The sequence below is a fragment of the Schistocerca serialis genome, chromosome 3 (genome assembly GCF_023864345.2).
Source record: "Schistocerca serialis cubense isolate TAMUIC-IGC-003099 chromosome 3, iqSchSeri2.2, whole genome shotgun sequence".
Classification (NCBI taxonomy): domain Eukaryota; kingdom Metazoa; phylum Arthropoda; class Insecta; order Orthoptera; family Acrididae; genus Schistocerca; species Schistocerca serialis.
In genome coordinates this window covers 767755145-767779162 of record NC_064640.1, presented here as the reverse complement: position 1 = coordinate 767779162, position 24018 = coordinate 767755145, and positions in this window count along the sequence as shown.

Below are 24018 nucleotides of genomic sequence, written 5' to 3'. Positions count from 1 at the left end.
TTCCATTTGTATGAGTCTCAACTGTGTCATACTTGCAGACTGCTGTGTTATGAAATTGTTAATATGTTTGTTATATGCATTTCATTGTGATTCGAGCCACTCTATTTGGCCATGGGCAGACATTAGGATTGCACCTGAAAGTAAACGTGTGTCAGTTACAGGCTGTACTCCTTTCTAATTGCTTTTGCAGGCTCATGTAAAGATGGTCTTATTGTGTTGTCTGTTCATGCAGTACTTAACCTCACTGCGTCTTCTAATCTCATTTTCATTTCTTAAAAATACAAGGTGTTAATACTTTGCATTAAGTTACTTTTATACTATGAATGATAGACAATCATTGGTAATTCTAACTTGACAGACACTGTCAACATCCTTCCCAGGTTGCCTGACAAAATCTGCCAGATTTTCAGGTATATTCCAGGGGCATAAGTGGGGACCTAATTGCCTCAGACTTACTGTATCAACAACCTGAATCTAAATCACATCCGGTTTCATTGAAAAACTTATATACGCTCACCATTACCATCCTCCCATTGATGGCTCACAATGGAAAAATATAAAATGCAATCCAGTTTTACACTTACCGAGATATATGTCAAGCAATATATTGGAGCACCTTGTACTTGTGATTTGCGAAAATATGAAATTTACGAAAATGGGTATAAAAAACAGACAAGAAGAACATTATCTTGAGTGGCAGTATTTCTCATATGTAGTGATATTGAAATGGAAAGCCAGGATGTGTAAGGCCTACTATGTCATATGTCCATTTCCATAGCAAAGTGGTCAATCGAACTGGCTGCTATGCATAGTACTTGAGTTCAATTCCAGGTAGTGCCAAGGAATTTTCCTCCGTGGGAGGACTGTAATGGAGTGCAGTCAGCATCATCATGACATTTGAAGAGGCTACTTAACTCCAGTAGCTGCAGCACAATTAATAGACAAAATAGTAACTGGAATAACAGAGAACAATCCGTATATTACTGGAGTGTTTCTTGACTTGGAAAAAGTGTTTGACAAGCTGCGGAACCTGGTTATTATAGGTACTGCATATGAATTGATAAAATCGTATGTGAGCAATAGGAATTGATTTGTGTTACTCAAAACAAATGGTTGGTCATTGAAGTCAAAAGTTATTGGGATCCCTTATTTTCTAGATGTGTGTAAATGGTACAAAATGAAGCTCACATAATTCTAAGAAAAATATTGTCTATAATGTATGCAGATGGAATGTCAACTGTGTGCGAATAGAACGCTTGACAGTCTGAAGCTGCTGGGTGACATATGCATAACAGAATTTTTGTTGTACGTGTTAGCAACACAATGTGCCATCCTTATGCTGAGTAGTAATTTATCCTGTATATAAAACTATTGCTATTCCAACCTATAGTTTCCTTTGATTAATATGCTGTCCTCTTGAGATAAGAATAGATGCAGTATTTAAAGACAGATAACAGCCTCTGCTCAGTATATCCTCCTCGTAGTTATATAGAATTTTTTAGATGAACTTTCATCAATACTGAGACTAGATTATTCTTAAAAAATCTGTGTTTTATACATAATCTACATATAAAGGAAGAGGGCATAACAGGATGACGCATTAATAAACTAGCGCATCAGCCTGAGTATATCATAAGAATGAAATGGGAAAAGTGTTGGTGTTATTCCAAGTATGATGATTGTGAGACTTAATACATAAGCTGGAGTATCACATCCCCAAACTGTTCTTAGTATAACAAGTGGAGAGTGGGATGTCATTAAATGAAAGTATACAATCAAACAGCTACATGAGTCCAAAAGAATAATGCAAATAGCTGAATAGATACTATTTGAAAATGGTACATTTGATGTAGCATTACAGCTAACAGCCATGTGTAATATTTGCGTCCTTTGTTTAGTTCAGGAGACATTTTTTCATGAACTGTTCTGGTGATGAAAGAAAACATATCGTATTAGCTTTAAAGGCGAGAGTATTGTATCTGGGGGAAACTGTAATGTGTTTCAGTCAAGTGATCTGTTACATCATCAGATGAAGGACAGCATGGTTGAGATGTCCATAAGCAGTTTCATGCATTTTCTACAGTTTTTGTTGTTGTAAGACATAAGGTTGTTTTGTGGAGTATTTGTAAAAATTATCGCTTCTATACATTTTATTACTGTTAATATATTAAAGTTATTTTGAATTTATAGTTATTGTTTGGTTAAAGAGTGTTATGGTGGCTAAAATTCCAATTTCCAAAATTATTTACATAATGTGTGTTTTGCATCACCTTGTTCCTTGAAAAAGAGGGTCGCTGGATTTTGGAACACTTGATAAATACCAGTGGACTGAGATTCTGTAGTGTCCTCACAAATTTCCCATTTCAGGAAAGAAAATTTGCAGTGGCTTTAAAATGGCTTCTTTTCAAATTTTTTAAAATCTTCATCTTGTTTTTGATTGCACATTCTCTTGATTTGATAGCTTCTGTTCAGTTTCTTTTTAAACTTCCATCTTGCTTTTGATTATATGTGCTATTAGTGTTAGTAACTTACTTGTTATTGGTAAGTAGGAGAGGGAAAATATAACAAATGGAATATTTCATGCAGTATTAATAATATGTCGCCAATTTCAGCATTTTTAAATCTGAATGGAATATTTGTTCATGGGTACATGACCATATTACAAGACCATATTGTACTTTCTTACTTGAAAGAAAGGTTCCCTTCATTTTGGAACACTTGATATTTGCCAGTGAACTGTGTTTCTTTAGTGTCCACACAAATTTCCCCATTTCAGGAAAGGAAATGTGCATTAGCTTTCAATAGCTTTTGTTCAAATTTTTTAAACCTCCATCTCATTTTTGATTACACTTCCTCTTCATTTGATAACTTCTGTTAAAGTTTTTGAAAACTTTCATCAGGTTTTCGATTATACATGCTTCTAAGGTGATTAACCTCCTTATTATTGGTCTGTACCAGAGTGAAAATATACAACATGGACTAATTCGTGGAGTATTAACAATATTTTGCCAATTTCAGTACTTTTGAATCTGAATTTCTCAATGATCCGTATCAGTGACTGGGGTTTCTTAGTACTTAAAATAGAGCTCCATATCTGCAGAAAATTCTACACCAGTACACATGAAAAGTAACTGCCAAAGAACTGAAGACATTTATTTCACAGTTGCAAATATGACCTCGGTCTCAGAAACAGACATATGACTGGGAGAGCGATGTGCTAACCACATGACCCTCAATCTACGCATCCAGTGACGCCAATGGCCTGGGATGACACGGTAGTCAGTCGGCACAGTTTTGCCTTCATGGCCTGTTCAGGAGGTGTTTAGTATTTAAATATCACCTGGTAACACTACTCAGAACCACGTTAGGTATGTGTTTCCTTCTGTCTGATGAGAAAATCATTCCCTACTTTCACTAAAGTAGATGGATAGGTAATATCACTATTTAATGGGAGATATAACAAGATTTTCTAATATGTGAGCAGAGACATGTTAATCCAATGTTTACTATAGTCTTGAAGGTAAATAACTGTTTTATGTATTTGCATTTGATAGTGACGAATGAAATGTACTAAGATATCCTATTAGCTTTCAAGGGCAAGAGTATTGTATCAGTGGTAACCTGTTAGGTGTTCAGTCGAGTGATCCATTTTATAATCATATGAAGGAGAGCATGATTGAGATGTCCATAAACAGTTTGATGCATTTTCTACGGTTTTTGTTGTTGTAATCCATAAGGCTGTTTCGTGGAGTAATTGTAAATAATATCAGTTCTATACATTTAAGGACTGTTACTATATTAAAGCTATTTTGAATTTATGGTGGTTGTTCAGTTTAACAGTATTATGGTGGGTAAAAATCTGTATTTTTAAAATTAATTACATAATGTGTCAATGGTAGATGCACAGTTTGTGTGGTGAATGACCTTGTTCCTTCAAAGAGAGAGTCCCATGATCTTGGAACACTTGATATTTGTCAGTGAACTGTATTTCTTTAATGTCTTCACAAATTTCCCCATTTCAGGACAGGAAATTTGCATTAGCTTTAAATAGCTTCTGTTCAAATTCTTGTTGTTGTTATTCTTGATTTTGATTCTACATTCTCTTAATTTGATAGCTTCTGTTCAGTTTCTTTTTAAACTTACATCTGGTGTTTTGCTTATATGTGTTCTTATTGTCATTAACTTCCATGTTATTGGTATGTAGTAGAATGAAGGGACAACAGAGAGGCTCTTTCATGCAGTATTAATATTTTGCCAATTTCAGTACTTTTAAATCTGAATGGAATATTTATTCTTAGGTACATGACCATATTACATGGCCATATTGTACTTTATAACAATTTTTCACGTTTGGAAATGTCTTATACAACTGGAACATGTTTTGTAATTACAGGAGAGACTGCATTAAATGCAAGGAAAATGCTCTTACTTCAATATGCAAACAGAAAGTATATCAAACATTAATTACTGGGATGGCAAGAGATGAAAATGTGAAATTTGTTCAGAGCAACAACACTCTTCCATACAGATAATTTCATTAAAAGTTGTCATTGATTCAAAAGAAAAAGTTACTTTAATGTGTTTGCATAGAGCGTGATCTTTCAAATCCCTAAAGAGGGTGACTGAGTACATACGAGAGTTTCCTATTGGAACATTGCCATTGTGCAGCAGGGCAACATTAGGGTTGTAACAATGCATTTTAATGAGTTATGCTCTTCTGTTGCTCTGCTGCCTAGTGGCACACCTTCACATATGACGTAATTCCAACTACATTGGAAGACAAGAAACAGTTGATTGTTTAACCAACAGAGTTTGGCATCATCTGAAAGGTCAATAATGAATTAGCTTTTGTTGTTTTAAATGTTGACTTTAATAAACTAGTCTGAGGAAGAAACGTCCTCGTCAATGGTAAGTATTAATGAGTGAACCATGCTGAGTGTTTTCTAGTGTTACACATTTAATGACGACAACTAATAATTTTAGTACTTTTGCAATGAATCTATACCGTGCATTGCATGCTCATGTTCTATGATTTGTTAGGCATAGAAGAACAGTAATATCAGTGCCATTGCTGAATGTAGAAGTAAGTTTAATAAGCTACCACTATTCTATATTAGGCGTATTTAATGTACATTAGTCTAACAAAAATGTTTCTGTGTATCACAATGTACTTCCTTTCATATGAGTATGTTATAGTATTTCTTAAGGCAGAAGACATAGATAGCCCGATATTCATCCTTTAACTTAATTTACAGATAAACAGTTTAATTTATATCAAACTTAACCGCATAAGGGATGCAGTTTTTGCTAATCAGGCTATCCTGCTTTACAAATTATGTTTTATATTCATCTTAGATGAGACTATTTTCATCCAATTTCACTTTATGTGGCAATGAATAAGTATATGGAAGAAAGATTACTGCAGGTATGTATAAACCACTTACTTAAGTCTCCTTCTGCTTATGTTTTTATCTTCACTAGAAGACACTCTTGTTGAAAAGGCAGTTATTTCTGTAATGAATGTTCATTACACATGACAGTAATTTTAATTTCCTGGAGAGACAGACGATTAGCGCTTTCTGCTTTATATTTGGATTTCATTTATTGAAGGAGAGACTTATTTCTCATGATGGTTTTATGTACAAGAACACTAACATTACCCGCTTCCTTCCCTAGGTGTTTGAAAAATATTTGCAACTTTCTTGCATGTATAGTCTGTATCATTAAATGCAGTGTGTATGGTTTCATACTTAATGTATCAAAAGCATGTATCAAAACCATCCCACTTCTCATTTACAAAGCTTAACAGTAGAAATGGTTATTATTGTCTTTTTGCGTTTTCATCGTGTTTAAATTAAAGTGCTGCCTACTTTTATAGTTTACCTTGAAATGCATGAAGCAGTGTGGTGTGTTATATCTCTTTGTCATTTGCACATAGATGGAATATTTAAACATGAATATCAACCATATGCCAGAAAAAAACTGATCTTAATCATTCAGATTTATAAGATGAAATGTTATCAGTACAAAGAAAAAGATTTTGCGAAATTAGCTGCGTCATATGGTAACCTGTTTATTAAAGAAGGTGCTGTAATTGATTAGGCATTACTACATTGGCGATTAGATTGTACTAACTGGAGTGAAGCTGGAAAACTTTTCTCAATGATTGATATCAGTGTCTGGGGTTTCTTAATACTTAAACTAGGGATCCATATATGCAGCAAATTCTACATCAGTACACATGAACAATAACCTTAAAAAATGAAGGACACTTATTTTACAGTTGCAAATATCACCTCGGTCTGAGAAACAGACATATGACTGGGAGAGTGATGTGCCAACCACATGACCCTCGATCTACGCATCCAGTGACGCCAATGGCCTGAGGATGACACGGTAGTAAGTCAGTACAGTTGTGCCTGCATGGCCTGTTCAAGAGGTGTTTAGTATTTAAATATCACATGGTAACACTACTCACAACCATGTTAGGTATTTGTTTCCTTTTGTCAGATGAGAATAACATTCCCTACTTAATCATTCAGATTTATAAGATTAAATGTTATCAGTACAAAGAAAAAGATTTTGCGAAATTAGCTGTGACATATGGTAATCTGTTTCTACGGTTTTTGTTGTTGTGATCCATAAGGCTGTTTTGTGGAGTATTTGTAAATAATATCAGTTCTATACATTTAAGGACTGTTACTATATTAAAGCTATTTTGAATTTATAGTGGTTGTTAAGTTTAATAGTAGTATGGTGAGTAAAAATCTGTATTTTTAAAATTAATTACATAATATATCGATGGTAGATGCACAGTTTGTGTTGTGAATGACCTTGTTCCTTCAAAGAGAGAGTCCCATGATCTTGGAACACTTGATATTTGTCTGTGAACTGTATTTCTTTAATGTCCTCACAAATTTCCCCATTTCAGGAAAGGAAACTTGCATTAGCTTTAAATAGCTTCTGTTCAAATTCTTGTTGTTGTTAATCTTGATTTTGATTCTACATTCTCTTAATTTGATAGCTTCTGTTCAGTTTCTTTTTAAACTTACAACTGGTGTTTTGCTTATATGTGTTCTTATTGTGATTTACTTCCTTGTTTTTGATATGTAGTAGAGTGAAGGTACAACACAGAGGCTTTTTCATGCAGTATTAATATTTTGCCAATTTCAGTACTTTTAAATCTGAATGGAATATTTGTTCTTAGGTACATGACCATATTACATGGCCATATTGTACTTTATAACAATTTTTCACGTTTGGAAATGTCTTATACAACTGGAACATGTTTTGTAATTACAGGAGAGACTACATTACATGCAAGGAAAATGCTTTTATTTCAATATGCAAACAGAAAAATATCAAACAGTGATTACAGGTATGGCAAGAGACGAAAGTGTGAAATGTGTTCAAAGCAACAACACCCTTCCATACAGATAATTTCATTAAAAGTTGTCATTGATTCAAAAGAAAAACTTACTTTCATGTGTTTACATAGAGTGTGATCTTTCAAATAACTAAAGAGGATGACTGAGTACATACCAGAGTTTCATATTGGAACATTGCCATTGTGAAGCAGGGCAACATTAGGGTTGTAACAATGCATGTTAATGAGTTATGCTCTTATATATGACGTAATTCAAACTGCATTGGAAGACAAGAAACAGTTGATTGTTTAACTAGTAGAGTGTGACATCATCCAAAAGGTCGATAATGAATTAGCTTTTGTTGTTTTAAATGTTGACTTTAATAAACTAGTCTGAGGAAGAAACATCCTCGTCAATGGTAAGTATTAATGAGTGAACCGTGCTGAGTGTTTTTTAGTGTTACACATTTAATGACGACAACTAATAATTTTAGTACTTTTGCAATGAATCTATACCGTGCATTGCATGCTCCGTTCTATGATTTGTTAGGCATAGAAGAACAGTAATATCAATGCCATTGCTGAATGTAGAAATAAGTTTAATAAGCTACCACTATTCTATATTAGGCGTATTTAATGTACATTAGTCTAACAAAAATGTTTCTGTGTATCACAATGTACTTCCTTTCATATGAGTATGTTATAGTATTTCTTAAAGCAGAAGACATAGATAGCCCGATATTCATCCTTTAACTTAATTTACAGATAAACAGTTTAATTTATATCAAACTTAACCACATGAGGGATGCAGTTTTTGCTAATCAGGCTATCCTGCTTTACAAATTATGTTTTATATTCATTTTAGATGAGACTATTTTCATCCCATTTCACTTTATGTGGCAATGAATAAGTATATGGAAGAAAGATTACTGCAGGTATGTATAAACCACTTACTTAAGTCTCCTTCTGCTTATGTTTTTATCTTCACTAGAAGACACTCTTGTTGAAAAGGCAGTTATTTCTGTAATGAATGTTCATTACACATGACAGTAATTTTAATTTCCTGGAGAGACAGACGATTAGCGCTTTCTGCTTTATATTTGGATTTCATTTATTGAAGGAGAGACTTATTTCTCATGATGGTTTTATGTACAAGAACACTAACATTACCCGCTTCCTTCCCTAGGTGTTTGAAAAATATTTGCAACTTTCTTGCATGTATAGTCTGTATCATTAAATGCAGTGTGTATGGTTTCATACTTAATGTATCAAAAGCATGTATCAAAACCATCCCACTTCTCATTTACAAAGCTTAACAGTAGAAATGGTTATTATTGTCTTTTTGCGTATTCATCGTGTTTAAATTAAAGTTCTGCCTACTTTTATAGTTTACCTTGAAATACATGAAGCAGTGTGGTGTGTTATATCTCCTTGTCATTTGTGCATAGATGAAATATTTAAACATGAATATCAACCATATGCCAGAAAAAACCTTATCTTAATCATTCATATTTATAAGATGAAATGTTATCAGTACAAAGAAAAAGTTTTTGCAAAATTAGCTGTGTCATACGCTAATCTGTTTATTAAAGAAGGTGCTGTAACTGATTAGACTTTACTACATTAGCAATTAGATTGTACTAACTGGAGTGAAACTGGAAAACTTTTCTCACTGATTGATATCTGTGACTGGGGTTTCTTAATATTAAAACTAGAGGTCCATATATGCAGCAAATTCTACATCAGTACACATGAACAATAACCTTAAACAAATGAAGGACACTTATTTTACAATTGCAAATTTAACCTCGGTCTGAGAAACAGACATATGACTGGGAGAGTGATGTGCTAACCACATGACCCTCGATCTACGCATCCAGTGAAGCCAATGGCCTGAGGATGACACGGTAGTCAGTCGGTACAGGTGTGCCTTCATGGCCTGTTCAGGAGGTGTTTAGTATTTAAATATCACCTGGTAACACTACTCACAACCATGTTAGGTATTTATTTCCCTTTGTCAGATGAGAAAAACATTACCTGTTTTCACTAAAATAGATGGATAGGTAATATCACTTTTTAATGGGAGATATAACAAGATTTTCTAATATGTGAGCAGAGACATTTTAATCCAATGTTTACTATAGTCTTGAAGGTAAATAACTGTTTTATGTATTTGAATTTGATGGTGACAAATGAAATGTACTAAGATATCCTATTAGCTTTCAAGGTCAAGCGTATTGTATCAGTGGTAAATGGAAATGAGCGTTTGGTGTCATTGGCCGGGAGGCCCCTCGCGGGGCAGGTCCGGCCGCCATATCGCAGGTCTTATTACATTCGGCGCCACATTGGGCGACCTGCACGCCGGATGGGGATGAAATGATGATGAACACAACACAACACCCAGTCCCTGAGCGGAGAAAATCTCCGACCCAGCCGGGAATCGAACCCGGGCCCAGAGGACGGCAATCCGTCACGCTGACCACTCAGCTACTGGGGCGGACCGTATCAGTGGTAAGCTGTGAGGTGTTCAGTCGAGTGATCCATTTTATAATCATATGAATGAGAGCATGACTGAGATGTCCATAAACACTTTGATGCATTTTCTATGGTTTTTGTTGTTGTAAGGCATAAGGCTGTTTTGTGGAGTATTTGTAAATAAAATCAGTTCTATACATTTACGGACTGTTACTATATTAAAGCTATTTTGAATTTATAGTGGTTGTTCAGTTTAATAGTATTATTGTGGGTAAAAATCTGTATTTTTAAAATTAATTACATAATGTGTCGGTGGTAGATGCACAGTTTTTGTGGTGAATGACCTTGTTCCTTCAAAGAGAGAGTCCCATTATCTTGGAACACTTGATATTTGTCTGTGAGCTGTATTTCTTTAATGTCCTCACAAATTTCCCCATTTCAGGAAAGGAAATTTGCGTTTGCTTTAAATACATTCTGTTCAAATTCCTGTTGTTAATCTTGATTTTGATTCTACATTCTCTTAATTTGATAGCTTCTGTTCAGTTTCATTTTAAATTTACAACTGGTGTTTTGCTTACATGTGTTCTTATTGTGATTAACTTCCTTGTTGTTGGTATGTAGTAGAGTGAAGGTACAACAGAGAGGCTTTTTCATGCAGTATTAATATTTTGCCAATTTCAGTACTTTTAAATCTGAATGGAATATTTGTTCTTAAGTACATGACCATATTACATGGCCATATTGTACTTTATAACAATTTTTCACGATTGGAAATGTCTTATACAACTGGAACATGTTTTGTAATTACAGGAGAGACTGCATTACATGCAAGGAAAATGCTTTTATTTCAATATGCAAACAGAAAATATATCAAACATTGATTACAGGGATGGCAAGAGACGAAAGCGTGAAATGTGTTCAAAGCAACAACACTCTTCCATACAGATAATTTCATTAAAAGTTGTAATTGATTCAAAAGAAAAAGTTACTTTAATGTGTTTGCATAGAGCGTGATCTTTCAAATCACTAAAGAGGATGACTGAGTACAAACGAGAGTTTCCTATTGGAACATTGCCATTGTGCAGCAGGGAAACATTAGGGCTGTAACAATGCCTTTATATGAGTTATGCTCTTCTGTTGCTCTGCTGCCTAGTGGCACACCTTAACATATGACGTAATTCCAACTACATTGGAAGACAAGAAACAGTTGATTGTTTGACCAACAGAGTTTGGCATCATCTGAAAGGTCAATAATGAATTAGCTTTTGTTGTTTTAAATGTTGACTTTAATAAACTAGTCTGAGGAAGAAACGTCCTCATCAATGGTAAGTATTAATGAGTGAACGTGCTGAGTGTTTTCTAGTGTTACACATTTAATGACGACTACTGATAATTGTAGTACTTTTGCAATGAATCTATACCGCGCATTGCATGCTCATGTTCTATGATTTGTTAGGCATAGAAGAACAGTAATATCAATGCCATTGCTGAATGTAGAAATAAGTTTAATTAGCTACCACTATTCTATATTAGGCGTATTTAATGTACATTAGTCTAACAAAAATGTTTCTGTCTATCACAATGTACTATCTTTCATATCAGTACGTTATAGTATTTCTTAAAGCAGAAGACATAGATAGCCTGATATTCACCTTTAACTTACTTTACAGATAAACAGTTTAATTTATATCAGACTTAACTGCATAAGTTTCTTAATACTTAAACTAGAGCTCCATATATGCAGCAAATTCTACATCAGTACAAATGACCAATAACCTTAAAAAATGAAGGACACTTATTTTACAATTGCAAATATCACCTCAGTCTGAGAAACAGACACATGTCTGGGAGAGTGATGTGCTAACCACATGACCCTCGATCTACGCATCCTGTGAAGCCAATGGCCTGAGGATGGCACGGTAGTCAGTCGGTACAGTTGTGCTTTCATGGCCTTTTCAGGAGGTGTTTAGTATTTAAATATCACCCGGTAACACTACTCACAATGATGTTAGGTATTTGTTTCCTTTTGTCAGATGAGAAAAACATTCCATACTTTCACTAAAGTAGATGGATAGGTAAAATAATCCAATGTTTACTATAGTCTTGAAGGTAAATAACTGTTTTATGTATTTCCATTTAATGGTGACAAATGAAATCTACTAAGATATCCTATTAGCTTTCAAGGGCAACAGTATTGTATCAGTGTTACATGAAGCAGTGTGGTGTGTGAGATCTCTTTGTCATTTGTGCATAGATGGAATATTTAAACATTAATATCAACCATATGCCAGAAAAAACCTGATCATAATTATTCTGATTTATAATATGAAATGTTATCAGTACCAAGAAATAGGTTTTGTAAAATCTGCCGTGTCATACAGTAATCTGTTTTTTGAAGAAGGTGCTCCATGTCTGCAGTAAATTCTACATCAGCACACGTGAACAATAACTGCCAAAGAACTGAGGACATTTATTTCACAATTGCAAATATCACCTCGGTCTCAGAAATAGACATATACTGCTGGGAGAGCGATGTACTGACCACATGACCCTCCATCTCTGCATCCAGTGACGCCTATGGCCTGAGGATGACAAGGCAGTCAGTCGGTACAGTTGTGCCTTCATGACCTGTTCAGTAGTAGTTTAGTATTTAAATATCATCTGGTAACGCAACCACAACAATTTCAGATATTTAATAGATGGATAGGTAATATCAGTTTTTAATGGGAGATATAACAAGATTTTCTAATATGTCGGCAGAGACTTGTTAATCCAACGTTTGGCATAGTCTAGAAGGTAAATAAGTGTTTTACGTATTTGCATTGAATGGTATCGAATGAAATGTACTAAGATATCCTATTAGCTTTTTAGGGCAAGAGTATTGTATCTGGGGTAAACTGTTAGTGTTAGGTGTTTAAGTCGAGTGATCCATTTTATAATCTTGTAAAGGAGAAAATGGTTGAGATGTTCATATGCAGTTTCATGCATTTTCTACGATTTTTTGTTGTTGTTAGACAGAAGGATCTTTTGTGGAGTATTTGTAAATATTATCAGTTCTATATGTTTTAGCACTGTTACTATATTAAAGCTGTTTTGAATTTATAGTTGGGTTTCAGTTAAAGAGTATTATGGTGGGCAAAAATCAGAAGTTTTAAATTTAATTACTTAATGTGTCGATGGTGGATGCACACTTTGTTTGGTGCATCACCTTGTTGCTTCAAAGAGAGAGTCCCTTCATCTTGGAACACTTGATATTGGTCAGTGAACAGCATTTCTTTAATGTCCTCACAAATTTCCCTATTTCAGGAAAGGAAAATAGCATTTTCTTTCAATAGCTTCTGTTAAAATTTTTTAAAACATTAATCTTGATTTTGATTATACATTCTCTTAATTTGATAGCTTCTGTTCAATTTTTTTAAATCTTTCATCTGGTTTCTGATTATACATGTTCTTAATGTGATTAACTTCTTTGTTATTGGTATGTAGTAGAGTGAAGATATAACAGAGGGGCTATTTCATGCAGTATTAATAACATTTTAGCAATTTCAGTTCTTTTAAATCTGAATGGAATATTTGTTCTTACACACATGACCGTGTTACATGTCTGTTTTGTACTTTGGGACAATTTTTCACCTTTGGAAAAATCTTTCATAACTGGAGTAAGTTTTGTAATTACAGGAAAGATGGCTTTACATGCAAGGCAAATGCTATTATTTCAAAATGCAAACAGAAAATATATCAAATATCTATTATGAAGACAGCAAGAGACCAAAGTTTGAAATGTTCCAAACTACATCATTCTTCCTTATGGATAATTTAATTAAAAGTTGTCATTGAGTCAAAAGAAAAGTATGCTTTCATGTTTTTGCATAGAGAGTGAGCTTTCAAATCACAAAAAAGGATGACTGTGTAGATAAGAGGGTTTCCTGTTGAACCTCACCATTGTACAGCCGGGCAACAGGAGGGTTGTAACGATGCATCAGTTTGAGTTATGCTTTTTTGTTCCTCGCATCCTAGTGGCTCACCATCACAATAAAGTAACTACAGCTACATTGAGAGACAATAAACAGTTGATTGTGGAAACAGTTGTGGGCATCATGTAAAAGGTTAACAATGAACCACATTTTGCTGTTTTAAGTGTCGACTGCAATAAACTGGTCTAAGGAACGAACCTCCTCAGCAATGGTAAGTATTAATGAGTGACCTGGGCTCAGTGCTTTCTAGTGTTATACATTTAATAACAAATAATTTGTTCTAGTAGTTTTGCGATGAGTCTATATGGTGCGCCACTTGCCCTCGATCTATGATTTATTAGGGATAGGACAACAGTAATATCAATGATAATGCTGAATGCAGAAAGAAGCTTTTCTATCTTATGTGTTTGTATAGTACATAAGTTCAACAAAAACGTTGTGTGTAATAGGATGTACTTCCTTTCATATCAGTACGGAATGATATTTCTTGACGCAGAGGCCATAGATTGTCTAATATTCTTCTTTAATGTACTTTTCGGATAAAAAATTCGTTTTATATTAGAATTAATTGCATAAAGGATGCAGTCATTGCTAGTCAGTGAACAGTGTGTTACAAATTATGTTTAATATTCACCCACCACATACGTGCCTCTTTTTATTTCAGTTCACTTTATGTGGCAATAGATAAACATATGGAATAAATATTGCTCTAATTATGTATAAACCATTTGCTATAGTCTGCGTCTGGTTACTTTTCTGTCTGCAGTGCAAGACACTTTTTTTGAATTGGCAATAGTTTCAGTAAGAGATGTTAATTGTGCGTGAGTGTATTCTTTATTTCTTGGAGAAACAGATCAGTAATTTTCCCTGCTTTATAATTTGGTTTCATTTATTATAGAAGAGACTTACTTCTCATGATGGTTTTAAGTTCACAGATACTAACGTCATCCTCTCCCATACCTTGGTGCCTGAAAAAAATTAGCTTCTTTTTTGCATGCATAGTCTGTAATTGTAAGTGAAGAGTTTCTTGGCTTATACTTAATGTATTAAAAACATGTATACACACCATTCTAATTCTCATTAGTATTGCTTAACTATACAAATTGTTAGCATTTTATTTTTGCATATTCATCATGTTTAAATAAAACTGCTGTTTAGCTTTACAGTTTATCTTGAAATAAAGTCATGTGGTGTGAAATATTTAAGCATGAATATCAACCATATGTCGCAATAAATCCTATCATAACTATCCAGATTTATAAGATGAAATGTGATCAGTACCAAAGGAAAGATTTTGTAAAATCTGTTGTGTCATATGGTTATCTGTTTGTAAAAGAAGATGTTGTAACAGATTAGTTATTAATAGATCAGTGAAATTGGAGATACTTTCTGAATGATCTATGTTAGTGACATAAACATCTTAATACTTAAAACAGAGCTCCTATCTCCAGAAATTTGTATCTCAGTCTGCTTGAACAATATCCTACAAACAACTGACATTTTTTTCACAATTGCAAATAACACCTGGTAACACAACTGACAACCATGTTTGATATTCATTCCCTTTGGTCACCTGAGAGCAGACGGTTAGGTAATATCAGCTGTTAATGGGAGATACAACAAGATTTTCTAATACTTGAGCAGAGACATGTTAATCAAATGTTTACCATTGTCCTGAAGATTAATAATGCTTTTATGTATTTGCTTTGTTAATGATACTCCAGATCTCTGACTAAAAAGCTTGAGAAGTTCTCTAGAGTAGCAATAGTAAGATAGATTTGCTTTCTAACATCGTCAAATTTCAGGTTGAAATCAATAGTTCTTAACTGTGTATGTATTATTGTGGTGACATCCTCTGATCACATCTTCGCTAGTGTCATACCATCCTATCTCTAGAACTAGGACTGTGCTGGTAGGCAAGCAGTTGTTAGTTGAAAGATCAGCTTTGATTCGAGTCTTCTGAACATTCAATGACAATAAAGCATTTGATATTGTTTGGTATTTGATATAGTAAACAGGTGTTAGAAATGAACATGTGTGGCTATGTTGAATATCACTGATAGACAAGAGCTAAGTGCTTTCTGTTGTTATACATGTATGGAAAGATATCTCAGTAATTCTATTGGTTTATGAAGATATTTAGCATTATGTACACTTTCATTGTATATGTTGTACTTAGTGAGTGCATTTTGGTAACAGCAGTACAACACCAACTTGAGACAGAGCTTAATTTGGAACCACTATTCTATTAGTGTAGCAAAAATAGTTCTCTGTCTCAACCATTCCCTTAATTATCACATCAATACACAAAAAGATTCGCACATGCAGAAATAATTGATTTTGTAATACTGTCATCTAACCTACTTTTCAGTTACACTGTTCCATTTGCATCAGTGTCAACTATGTCACGCTTTCTGTCTGTGTTAGACAGTAATTGCTGTGTTATGAAATTGTTAATATGATCTTTATATGTATTTTTTGTGATTTGAGTTCACTTTATGTGGACATGGACAAACATTAGGATCAGCCATCAGTGTCAATGTGTGTGAATCGCAATCAGTAGTCCTTCCTAAATCCCTTTGGAGGCTCACTTAAGGATGGTCTTGTTGTATTGTCTGTTCATGCAATATTTAATCTTCATTGAATACTCTAAGCATTTTCATTTTTTAAAAATTACAGGTGCTAATATTTTGTATTTTGCATAAGGTTACTTTTTATCAAGAATAATAGACTGTCTAAGTTGACAGACACTGTCAACTTTCTTGCCTGGTTGTCTGACAAAATCTGCTGGATTTTGAGTTATATATTCCAGGTGTGTAAGTGGGGCCTAGTTGCTTCATACTTACTGTATCTACAACCTAAATCCAAACCATATTCTATTTCATCGAATAATTTAAAGATGCTCACCATTTCCATTCACCCTTTGCAGGTTCGCTGTGGATAAATATAAAAAGCAATCCCGTTTCACACTTTACCTAGATGTACATGAAGCGATATGTTGCAACAGCTTGTCTTTGCCATTAGTGAATAGATGAAATTTTGGAAAATGGGTCGAAAAACACAGCCAGGATGAACATTACATTGAGAGGCAGGGTTTCTAATATGAAGTGATACTGAAGTGGTGATGCGGATTATGTAAAGCCTGCTATCTCGTATGTACATTTCCATTGCAAAGTGGTGTGTTGAACTGACTGCTAAGCATAGAAAATGAGTTCCATTCCAGGCACTGCAATGAATTTTTCCTTCATGGGAGGACTAGTGGAGTGCAGTCAGCCTCATCATGACAACTGAGGAGCTATTTAACTCTAGTACCTGCAGCACAAATAATAGACAAAATAGTAACTGGAATAACTGAGAACAGGCAGCGTGTTACTGGAGTGTTCCTTGACTTGGAAAATTTTTTTGGTTGTGTCAGCATCTCCATATTACTTGACAAGCTGCAGAACCTGGCTATTAGAGGTGCTGTGTATGAATAAATAAAATCATATGTGAGCAACAGGAATCAGTTTGTGTCATTGAAAACTAACGGTGAGTCATTCAAGTAAAAAACTACTGATGTAAAACATGAAATGCCTCAAGGTGCCATGTTAGGCTCCATTATTTTCCAGATTTATGTAAATAATACAGAGTGCCATTCAAATAACTGTAAAAGGTATATTGTATTCAGATTGTATGTCATCTGTGTGGAACACAAGCCTGACAGTCTGAAGATGCTGTGCAACAAATGCATATCAGTCTCTTTTTTGAGCCTTTTAGCAACACAACATGCCATCTTTATGGTGGGTATTAATTTAACCTGTCTATAATATTATTGATATTCCAACTTGTACTCTCTATTGTTTAATATGTTGTCCTCATGAGATAAGGATAGATAAAGTATTTGAAGACTGATATCATCCACACATTATTAAATCCTTGTCATAATTATATAGATTTTTTTAGATATTTATTGTAATATATTTATCTTACACAAAATAACTGATCTTGACTGTGTGTCAAGTGCTGCAAAAACTGAAAACTGACAGACATTTTTACTTAAGCAGGTCTAACAGTCCCTGTTAAGGTATTTGTCTATAAAGTAGAATGAGTTGCCTATCAAAAAGAATTTCAAACTCTGACTACACCATGCTTTATCTAAAACCAAGTTTTTAATAGTATCTGGCATGATATTGAAAATGTGTGGTCCTCAATATTGGACCCCTTTTTGGATCAAGGTAAGTGATTTTAGGTCTTTATGTAGATTGTTCTTATTCCTAGTACTGATACTGTGTATTGAGCTATTCATTGGAAAGATGGCGATGTTGATGATGTTCAGTTTGTGGGGTGCTCAAATGCATGGTTATCAGTGCCCCTACACAATCCCAATCTGTACACAATCCAATCTAACCACTTTCATCAATGATAATTGAATATGCAGACAACACAAACATCCAGTCCCCAGGCAGAGAAAATCCCAAACGCGGCTAGGAATTGAACTCAGGACCCCATGATCCAGAGGTAGCAACCCTAGCCACTAGACCACGAGCTGCGGCCACATTGGAAAGAGAGACATATTACTTGCAACAAATTTCATTAAGGAATAAATATCCTAGGAACCACAGGGTAGGCTACGAAGTTCCTTGAATAGGTTTGTTGATGATGTTTTTAAATTTACACCATAAATGATTCGTATTACATGCTTCTGCTCAATAATATCTGTTGCTCAGTTTGATGAGTTGCCCCAGTATATCATCCTGTATGACTTAAAAGACTAAAAGTAAGTGAAGTATGCAAGTTTTTTTTTTATATTTATATCTCCTACATCCGACATGATTCCTCACTGCAAATACAGACAATTCTGTGACATGCCTTTATCAACTAAATTTATTATCAAGTTGTAATCCCAGAAATATAACACTATAAGACTTAACAAAATCAGGGATGCAGTCATTGCTAGACAGTGAAAATGTGTTAAAAATAATATTAATATTCACCTCATATGTGCTTATTTTTGTCTGAGTTCACTTTATGTGACAGTAAGTAAACATAAGGAAGAAATTTTACTGCAAATATGTATTAACCACTTACGTTAGTCTTGTTATAACCTTTAATCACTAATAAATTGTGTGGATATACAAACGTAGAAACAATAGCTGGTTACATGCTACCAATTCCGTATCGGTCATTCGACTGCCGTGCTGTGACATGCGGCCGACGCCGTTCGTAGCTAGGTGGCACTCCCGCGCTCAGCCGAGTTGCAGAGCGCCTCTATCGCTGTTTGCGCGTACTGACGTGGTGGCACTCTTAAATGTCATGGCACTGTCACAACAAGTCTCCTTCTGCTTACTTTTTGTATCTGTATGTCCTACATCTGACATGATTCTCACTTTTTATATTTACATCTTCTATATCTGACATCATTCTCACTGCAATTACAGACTTGTTTAGGCGCTTTAGCGATTCTGTGATATACCATTCCCAACTGAATTTTTTATCAAATTGTAATCCCAGATATTTAGCACTCTCAGACTTAATCATATCAAAAATGCACTCATTGCTAGACAGTGAATGCTGTGTTCTAAATTATATTTAATATTCACCTCATATGTGCCTAGTTTTAGATCAGTTCACTTTATCTGGTAATGAGTAAACATATGGAAGCAGCATTACCGTAAATATATATAAACCACTTACCTTTGTCTCCTTCTGCTTATTTTGTTGCCTTCTCTGGGAGACATGATTTCATTTATGAGAAGAGAGATATACTTTTCATGCAAGCTCTAAGTTCACCAACATTAATATTATCCTCTTCGTTCCCCGGGTGTTTGAAAAATTCTGCTAGTTTTTGTATGTATAGTCTATATCTGTAAGTGAAGAGATTGTTGCTTCATACTTAAAGTATAAAAAACATGTTTTCAAACCATCTCCTTCCACATTGTACTGCTTAACAATACACATTGTTAGCATTCTCTTGTTGCATATTCGTCATGTTTAAATAAAAGTGCTATCTACTTTTACACTGTAACTTGAAATACACAAAGCAAAGTAGTGTAATAGTTTCTCCTTTTTATTTGTGCACAGATGAACTATTTGAACATGGTTATCAACCATGTGTAAGAAAAAACCTGATCGTGACTGTTTAGATTTATAAGGTGAAATGATATTAGTACCAAGAGAAAGATTTTGTAATATCTGTTGTGTCATATTGCAATCTGTTTATAAAAAGATGTGTAACAGATTTGACATTAATACAGTAGTGTGTAAGTGGAAATATATTAAGTGCAGTGATATTAGAAATATGTTGTCATTTTTCCATGTCAGTGTCTTGTACTTCTTAATCCTTAAAATATTCTACATCAGTTCACTTGAACAATAACCTACAAACAACTGAGGGCACTTATTTCACAATCACACATATAAACAGGCAACACAACTAACAACTATGTTTGATATTTGTTCCCTTTTGTCAGATGAGACAACATTCTGACCTTTCACTCAACCAGACAGGTAGATAATATGAGCTTTTAATGGGAGATATAACAAGATTTTCTAATACATGAGCAGAGATACATTAATGAAAGGTTTACTATTGTCTTTAAAATAAATAATGCTTTTATGTGTTTGAATTGTGAGTGATGCTCCAGAGCTCTGAATAAAATCCTTGAAAAGTTGTCTAGTGTAGCAATAGTAAGAAAGATTTGTTTTCTAAAATTGCTATTAGACAAGCAGTCGTTACTTGAAGGTTGACAAACACTAGCACTTTCAACATCCTTCCCTGGTTGTTTGAAAAAATTTACTGGATTTTCAATTATGTATTCCAGGTCTCAAACTGGGGAACTCATTGCTTCATACTGACTGTACCTACAGCCTGAATCTACACGATATCCTCTAACATTTAAAAAATTCAAAAAGCAAACCATTTCTATTCTTCCATTGCATGCTCACCATGGATTAAGATGAAATGCAATCCAGTTTTAAACTTTACCTGGCTGTATATGAAGCAGTATGGTACAATAGCTTGTTTTGTCATTTGTGAATAGATGAAATATTTGAAGATGAGTATGAAAACACAGCCAGAAAGAACATTAACTTGTGAGGCAGGATTTCTAATATGAAGTGATATTGAAATGTAGAGACAGATTATGTAAGGTGTGCTATGTCATACTTGCATTGCCATATAAGTGGTCAGTGGAACTGACTGCTATGCATAGAGCTTTAGGTCCATTCCCTGTACTGCCAAGGAATTTTTCTCCATGGGAGGACTGTGTAGAGGAATGTTGGACGAAGATGGGATGTCATGATGCGCCATTTTAAAACTCATCCGAGTTTCCCAAGTGATTTATTATTTCCAGCTACAGTGCCCCTATTCCTCTTGGTCTGCGTCACCGGGTCCCACAATGCTGAGCAAACCACTTTGCTGTCTGTGAAACAGGGAATGGCTGCCTCAGCGACCCATGCAACACCCTACTGTGTGTCGGCCTTGTACTGCCGCAGAGTTGTGACGATGTCAGGCTGTGCCAGCAGTCACGTCAGCGGTCACCATCCCTGCCGCCTCAGTGCCTCCTCACCGGAGTGGCTAAGATTGTGGTGACAACAAGTGATCGTGATCCGGTGTCCGAATCTGCAGCCCTTGCCTCAGGCTGCCTGTGGGAGCCAACAAGACTGCCCGCAGTAGCAAACCGTGGTGTAGCCAGCCGCTGGCTGGCTGCGGACCCCACATTGGCCTCAGAGGATCGAACTAGTGACCTGCCATGGACGGGAACACTGGCGCCCCATCTGCTGTTGTGTGTAGCTGATGGTGTGACATGCCCCGCTGTCCAGGAGAGCTGTCACACTTGAATGCCTTGTTAGTGAACTGGCCCCTAGTTATGAGCGGCTGTGCGCCTCTATTTTGCTAATGCGTTGCTCCGAATCAAGTACTCATAACACATGGGTTGGGCCAGTGGGCCCCTTTCTGCCTGTAACTTGCACCATGCAAACCGCTGCATTTACTCTTTTCAGCAGGTCTACAGCCCTGTGGCCTCCATTCTACTTTGCAAGCGCTGGTAGCATAACTTACTGTCAACAGTCCCATGTCTGGCTGTAACTTGTGTGCTCTGAAATATTGCACCAAAGCTAACCTTTTCCCATTGTAAACGGTGGTGCTGCTACAACTGTAATGGAGTGCAGTCTGCCCCATCATGACTTTTGAGGAGCACAGTTAATAGACAGAATAGTAACTGGAACAACAGAGAACAAGTGATATCTTACTAGATTGTTCCTTGATTTGGAAAACATGTTTAGTTGTGCCACCATCACTATATTAAAAGTAATAGAACCCAGTTATTAGTGGAACTGTGTATGAATTGATAAAATCATATGTGAGAATGGGAGTTAATTTGTGTTGCTCAAAACAGATGGTGTCAACAATTAGTGATGTAAAACATGAAATGCCTTAAGGTGCCATGTTAGGATCCCTTATTTTCTTAATTCATGTATATGATACATTATGCTGTTGAAACACCTCTAAAAAGAATATTCTATATATTGTGTGCTCATGTTATGTCAACTGTGTGCAAACACAAGCCTGACAGTCTGAAGATGCTGGGCAACAAATGCATGACAGTCTTTTTGTTGTGCCTGTTATCAACACAACATACCACCTTTATGATGAGTAGTAATTTATCATTTATGTAATATTATTGCTATTCCATCTTGTACTTTCAATCATTTAATATTTTGGCCTCATGAGTTAAGAACAGATGAAGTATTTAGAAACTGGTATCAGCCATGGCTCAGTAATACCTACACAGATTTTTTAAATGAAATGTCATCAATATTGGTACTAGATTATCCTAAAATTCGCTGTGTTTTATACATAATGTACACATTAAAAAGAGTGTATAACAGGATGAGGCATTAATAAATTAGTTCATAAGCCTGAATATATTAACTGGAGTGAAATGGGAAAAGCTTTGGCATTATTCGAAGTATAATGGTTGCAAGACTTAATACTTAACCTGGATTTTAACAGCTGCAAATTGTTCTTAGTAAAACAAGTATAGAGTGGGTATGTCATTAAATTTAAGTATGAAATCAAACAGCTCCATGAGTCCAATAGAACAATGTAAATAACTGATTGTATACTATCTGACAATGGAATGCTTCACATAGCAGTATAGTAAACAGCTGTATCTAATATTTGTGCTCTTTGTTTAGTTCAAGGAACGTTTTCTGATGGATTCTTTTGGTGTTGAAATGAACTCCACCAAGATTCTCTAATAGTTTAGTAGTGGAAAAGTGTGAAAGTATACCCAGGAACATATGACGTTCCCTGTTTGGTGTTTCAGTCTAGTGATCCATTTTATAATGACGTGAAGGACAGCATAGAGGAGATGTCCTTAAGCCGTTTCTTGTGTTTTCTACTGTTTTTGTTCTTGTGAGGCATGAGGTTGTTTTGTGGAGCATTTGTAAATATTATGAGTTCTACACATTTAAATGTTGTTAATAAATTAAAGCTATTTTGAAATTATTGTTATTGTACAGTTAACTTGTTTTATGGTGAGTAAAATTCTGTAATTTTTTATAACTAATTGCCTAACATGTGAATAGTTAAGCCACACTTTGTGTTGTGCATCACCTTGCCCCTTGGAATAGAAGGTCTATTTAGCTTCAAGCACTTAGCCAGTGAAATGAGTTTCTTTAATGTTATCACATATTTCCCCATTTCAAAAATGGCAATTTGCATTGGTTTCCAATTGCTTCTGTTAACTTTTATCTAGGCTTTGATAATACTTCCTCTTAATTTGATTGACTGCCGAACTATTGACATGTAGTAGAGTGATAATGTAACACATAGATTATTATATGGAGTATTAATAAGATTTTACCAATTTCAATAATTTTAAATCTGAAAAGAATATTTATTGGTAGGTACATGACCATGTTGTACCCTGACCAGTTTTTCACATTTGGAAAAATCTTACATATTTGTAGTTGCTTTGTAATTTGACAAAAATAGTGCATCACATGTAAAGTGTATGCTATTACTTCCAAATGCAATCAGAAAACATATTAAACTTCTATTATGAGGCTCACAAGAGGTGCAAGTATGAAAAGTGTGCCAAGCTACAACACTCTTCTATACATATAAGTTAATTAATAATTGTTCATTGAGTCAAAATGAAAGAAAGCTTTTGTGTGTTTGCATAGAAAGTGATGTTACAAATCACTAAGAAATGTGAT